We start from the raw sequence: 6,631 nt of genomic DNA on the forward strand, positions 1-6,631 counted from the left end.
TTGTTGAGAAGCTCAACATGAGCCAGCAGTGTGCACTTGTAGCCCAGAAAGCCAACAGTAGACAGGGCTGCATCAAAAGAAGTATGGCCAGCACGCCAAGGGGAGGGATTTTCCCCCTCTCCTCCACTCTCATGAGACTATACCCGGAGTTCTGTGAACAGCTCTGGGGCACCCAACACAAGAGTGAGGGAGTGAGTCCAGAGGAGGCCACGGAGATGCTCAGAGGGCTGGAGCAGCTCTGCTCTGGAGACAGGCTGAGGGAGCTGGGCTTGTTCAGCCTGGAAAAGAGAAGACTGGGGAGACTTTAGAGCAGCTTCCAGTGCCTAAAGAGGCCAACAAGAAAGCTAGAGAGAGGCTCTTGACAAGGGCATGTACTGACAGGACAAGGGGGAATGGCTTTAAACGGGGGAGATTTAGATGAGGTATAAGGAAGAAGTTCTTTATTGTGAGTGTGGTGAGGCACTGGCACAGGTTGCCCAGAGAAGCTGTGGCTGCCACATCCCTGGCAGTGTTCAAGGCCAGGTTGGATGGGACTTGGAGCAACCTGGTCTAGTGGAAGGTGTCCCTGCCCATGACAGGAGGTTGGAACTGGATGAGCTTTAAGGTTCCTTCCAAACCAAACTGTTCTATGGTCCTAAGTCACAGTAACATTTTGTTGCACAGCACCCTAAATGCAAAACTGAATTTAACAGCACCAAATATTTATCAGAATAAGCAGGAGGACTCAGAGAGCACCTCCACAAGGCACCAGAGATCTGCTGACCCCATCACACACCTGCAGTCGGGGAAACTTCCCCTTGGTGTTCAAAGTGATGCTGAACACGGCCAACACACGTCTTCAGCCAGACCAGCCTCCACATCGCTGCTGCCAGGCAACGCAGCAGCCTCCAGCAATTCTGCTGCATTTCACATAATCAAACACATTTTTCTAACCCAAAAGTGCTGAGATACCAGAGAAAAGGACTCCTGAGAAACGTGAAACACATTAACACGCACAAGCATCTGCTTTTTCACCACTTGACTCCTTGAGAGCTTACTGTGCTCCACATGAGAAGCACAAACAACCTGAGCCTTGATCATGTAAATGCAGCCCCTTAAAGGTGTGCACTGGAAAGAGCCAAAGGAATCATGCTATTTCTAATCTGGATGAGTCTGGGAGCAGCAATATTTAGCAGTACGTACTGGCTGTCAAGCAGAGATCTACCTCACAGGGTGTTTCAAGGCCTCCAGCCATTCTTAAGGGCAACAAGGATGCGGCTGCCACTGCAGGGTGTATTCGCTATTTGTACCCAACATCAGCTCAGATACACAGCCACAATTATGGGTTTAGAGAGGAGAAGCAGCTCTCCCAAAAGCAAGCAGCTCATCAGAGGCAGACTGATTTTCTCCATGCAGACCTACTGGACTTCTGCTAGCTATTTTTTAATCACTCACTTTTTCTCCCCTGCAGGGAGCTGCTCTCTATCAGATCTGGCATGCGGCCGCAATGCGTTAGACTCCAGAATGAAAATCCTGGCTTAATTTAATGCAAGCTAGTGGTACTCTCACATGAATTACAACTGTATAGATGCTGGCAGGTCCCTAAAATAGCAACACTTTGGATACACGTGAGAGACAGGATATTTACTGTCTCACGTCGGTTTTGAGCTGTCTCTGCAGAAAACGGTGATTATGGAAACTTGTGGACACTATTGCCAATACTAAAAAGGTTTTAAAATAACTGCATTTGAATTCACTGTGCAAAGGTATTTATAGTAAAAATGTAAATATGTTGAACTACAGATCTATGAATGCACACATTACATGTTACATACACATATACATATTTATCCCCAGTGTGCTGCAGTCAGCACTTCTCAAAATGTGAGTTTTACCTTGTTATCTCTGCTCAGTCTGATGGGCAGATCCACTGGTCTGTGTCAGCACTTGTAATGATGGTAATGCACTTTTAATAATGCTGGTGGCTCTTCAGCAGCTCCAGATTAACTTTTTTAAGCTTTTCATACAAACTGATTCAATCCAGGCCAGCAGTGCTCAGAGAAGCAGCCCTGGAGGCCAATTCCAGTGAGTAAAGTTTAGTGTTTGCATTAATTTGTTCTGTTAATCTTCCCTTCTCATGGTCTTTCGCCATGCTGGATGACAGAGATCAGCACAACACTCAATGCGCCGAGTCTCTTGAAAGGGCAAAACAAGCAACAATACAGCATTCTCTTCAAGAGCAGGTTTGTTTAATTTTTCTCTAAAGTGTAAATTTTGGGATGGTGCCTACCACTATCTCCACCTCCACTTGTAAGCCTGTCAGGAAAACATGCATGTTTTTGTGTCAGGAAAACATGCATTCAGGAGGTCACACAGCATGGGTTGGAGTGTGCACATCACATTATCTTGTTATAAACCAAAATTTGTCTTGTTCTCCTGGGAAGTGAAATGAATTATAATTTCCAATAAGAATCACCATAATTAAGTAAAGGCCGCTAAAGTAAAGGTCACTAAACATGCTAAGAATCAATAAGAACATTAAAAATACAGTGCCCAACTAAAATCTATATCCTTGGATTTCTTGAAGCACATTGCAAGATAACTTGGAACGCTTGCTCTTTAAACTATCTGCTAAACTACTGGAGACAGAGCAAGTCCATGACTGAAATACATGAATGAAGCAAGCCTCAAGTTCCATCTCCCTCCAGCTCGTGTCACGGCTCCGACTTCCCGAGTTTGTAAGGATTTAATTTAGGACAGTTCCATGTACTTATTACTGATTACTGATTTACTTCCAGATCAGGTTTTAACCCCGATCACCCCTCATTTACTTGGGCTGCAAAAGGAGAACTATCTTTGCGTGGCATCACATCTTTGCTTCTTTATTAACTGCTATTACTTAACCCCAAATTCCGTGCAGATCATATCTTGACATTGGAATAAAGTTAGACAGATATGTTTAATGGACAATTCATTACAATACCTTTTGCCGTATCAATTTAAAAAGAGGGGGAAACTCTTCTTTCACCATTTTTTCATCCTTCCTGCTGCTCTGAATAGATTACCAGTGATGAGACATGCAGGAGTCCTCACAAATCTAAGTACTTAGAGAAGCCTTTGCTCCTTGCACTCCTGCCAACTATTCCATTTCGACCAGGACTTATGCAGACTTTTAAGCCCATTCCCACCTGTTCACGCTCCAGACTCTTTCCAGGAGGAGTGGAAGGGGAAGAGGCTTGTGATTTGAGATAAAAGTCTTGCTAGAAGGGGCTCCAGGACTGATGGTGGGAGACAGCACCAAGGAGCACCCTTCTGTCATAGGTGAGAAAGGGAAAATGATTGTCCAGGCAGGCAAACTGCCCACTTGGGCTGCAACCACAGCATCAGCCATGAAGTGCTCCAGAGAAAGTGGAGGTTAAGTGTAAAGCATGAGGTAAAGGAGAAACAAAAGATGATTCTGAGAGCAGAGGGAGAACAAGTGACATTTTTTTACTGAAAGAAGAGCTTCCTGCTGATGAAAGAAAAACCCCACTCCAGAGGTGTCAGGAGGTGGGCTGTTCTGGGCAGAGAAAGACAACAGGATAGATTTTAGTCTTCTTCCCAAGAAACAGGGAAGACAACCAGCTGGAAAGGACTTTGAACAGGGTAATTCCAGTAAGCAGCCAAGTTTCCAGGTATTCTCTGAAACCCCAGGAGTTTTTGAGCCCAGGAGTCACTGGGAAACTGCATGATCTCAATGGAAAAGGGTTGGGCAGACCCAGAAGTGCTCTGGGAAGAATTTTCAAATGAACAGGGTGTTGGCCAGTGATGCTCTTAAAGCTGCTGTCACATTTGTGTTGATTGCTTCATCCAAACCCAGCAGGTACTTGTCTTTGTGCCTCAGGATCCTGAAGGAGGTTTGTTTCACTGCGTGCTGGGATTCTTGAGTCCTGGGCTGTGTCCCTAACTCAGATTCACTGTGTTTCTTAGGGAAATTTATTTACACTCTATGCGTACCTTATTTGTACATTAAGAATATTTCTGTCTTACTTCACAAGGAGAGTGGGAAGGATTAATTAACAATTCTGAGGCACTACAGAAGTGCTAAACATTATTAATGGCTCCCAAGTTTTCTTCTTTTGGAAACAGTGGCTATTTCTTCCCATAATGTTTTAAACAGTTGCTGCTCAAAGAGCTTAGATTGCAGATTCCTGGCCTGTGGTTTGCTCATAAATCACAGGCCTGGAGCCTACCCAAGACACTCTCGATAGTCTCAGCAGAAGTCTGGATGAGAGAAAACACTGTTCTCAGTCTGGCCCAGTGAACTACTTTATGGGCCAGTCCAGTTTCAAGGTCCTGAGCCAGACATTGAGAGGGATTCTGTCCAAGTTTAAAAGCATGAGGTCTCAGGAATGTCCTCTCAAACTGGATTTCACTGCCTATAAATATTTTCCATCTTCTGCCCTGGAGAATGTAGGTTTGACTCCACAACTGATGAGCCTGGGCAGAGCAGGAGAAAAGGCCACTCTGTTCATCACCAGTGGTTTGTCAGCACACAAAGTTTAACTTGTAGAAAAATGAACAAAACCCCCCAACCAAAACCCAACAAGAACAAGAGACAGGCAGCAGTTAATAGGGTGCTAGTAAAAATCAAACCTGACAGATCAATTTTCTGCACAAAGCAGGGTTCAGCATTGCTTACAGCCAGGAAACTAAATAAGCTCCACAAGATTCTTCCAGGTTGGAGATCCCTCCAGGTTGGAGATCCCTAATTCCATCTTATGGGGAAATGGGGAAATCTGGTAGAACAAATGTGGAAGTAAAGGACACAACTAGCCCATTCTGGGCACATCAGGGCACCATGCCCACATGTTGTGCACTGTGGGAACTCATGGTTCAGCTCAATCTGCTGGAAAAATCCACTCCTGCTGCAGGAAGAGCACAAGCTGGATGGAAACTGCCTAATGATAAAATGCACTCAAGGATGAGTAACCTAGTACCTTAGTGGAGATGGGAGCCAGAAGAGCTGGAAACTGCAGCTTCACTGCTACAGACAGCACTGAAGTTCTGATGCAGGCTCTGAACAAGCCTTCTCTGCTTGCACAGTTTTGAGGTGGTGCAGAAAGTGAAACTCCAGGCCCTAACTAGCTTCCCGTGGCTCTCTTTTCCCATCAAATTTGAAACAACTCATCCCTTATGCTGCTGGTTTACTAAAAGCCTCTGTGGTGTTCCATGTGGAGGCCCTTTCAGACACAGTCATCTACAGACTTGCTTTTGAGTGACACACCCATGTTCCTATCAGCACTGTAAGTCTGTGTTCCTCAGCATGATGCCATACATCCCCTTTTTCCACTAGGTTCTGTTCTGTTAGCCACACAAAAACCCTTCATCAGGAGCACACTGCAGGTCTTTGCAAAATACAAGGGAAAGTGAAGTGTGAGAGGCTAGGACCCAGAGGCTGCTGATGTGTGCAGTGATGAAGCTTAGACAAAGCATCGGACAAAGTGTCATGATAACGTGAGACTGGGGTCAAAGCACCCTCCTGATCCTGCTGCTCCTTGCTGCAGAGGGGCTCTCAGGACTATCACCACCTCTCGTGTGTCTGATGGGTACAGTGACAAAGGGTAGGTCTGCACTCCAGTAACAGAAATCTTATCTGATCTTTTAGTCACAAATCTCATGGCAAAATATTAGCACCTCGGGACTGCTGGGTTTCCCAGAGGATTCCCAGGACTGGAGATGTTAAAGATATGTCAGTTCACAGCAGTCTCACTGTCAGCTCCGCTTCTCACTGCATCCAATTTCATAAACTAGCGCCCAGCTCCAGGCATTCCATCAACAGACACTATTTTCAGGCACTCTGTGAGCGAGCACCAGGTGACCAGCCTGCAGGCTGATGCACTCACCTGCCGCACTGTTAGCATCAGAAAATCACCAAAGGTTTTGATTTTTTCAGGCTCTGTTAGAATCACAGAATCATTTAAGTTGGAAAAGATCTCAAAGATCAAGTCCAGCCATTAACCCAGCACTGCCAAGCCCACTGCTAAACCATGTACCTAAGCACAAAACCTACATGTCTTTTAAATACCTCCAGGGATGGGGATTCCACTGCTGCCCTGGGCAGCCTGTTCCATTGCCTGATCATCCTTTCAGGTAAGAAATTTTTCCTAATACCCAGTCTAAACCTCCCCTGGTACAACTTGAGGCTGTTTCCTCTTATCTAAGGGAAAGAGACCAACCCCATCTCACTACAACATCCTGTCAGGTAGTTGTAAGACAGCAATAAGGTCTCCCCTAAGCCTCCTTTTCTCCAGGCTCAACACCCCCAGTTCCCTCAGCCAGTCTTCATCAGACTTGTGCTCCAGACCCTTCTCCAGCTTCATTCCCTTTGGACCTGCTCCAGCACCTCCATGTGTTCCTTGTAGTGAGGGACCCAGAACTGAACACAGTATTTGAGGTGCAGCCTCACCAGTGCCAAGTACAGGGAGACAGTCACTTCCCTGGTCCTGCTGGCCACACTATTTCTGCCACAATGCATCAGAAGGGGTATAGGACGTAAAAGGTGGCTCCTTCTTCTCAACACCCTCCAAATCATCACATTAGTTCCTCTTCTGCATCTGAATGAAAATGAAATTTTAGGTTAAAATGGCACCCTGCGCAACAGGCCCTTTCG

The sequence above is a fragment of the Lathamus discolor genome, chromosome 6 (genome assembly GCF_037157495.1).
Source record: "Lathamus discolor isolate bLatDis1 chromosome 6, bLatDis1.hap1, whole genome shotgun sequence".
NCBI classification, from domain to species: domain Eukaryota; kingdom Metazoa; phylum Chordata; class Aves; order Psittaciformes; family Psittacidae; genus Lathamus; species Lathamus discolor.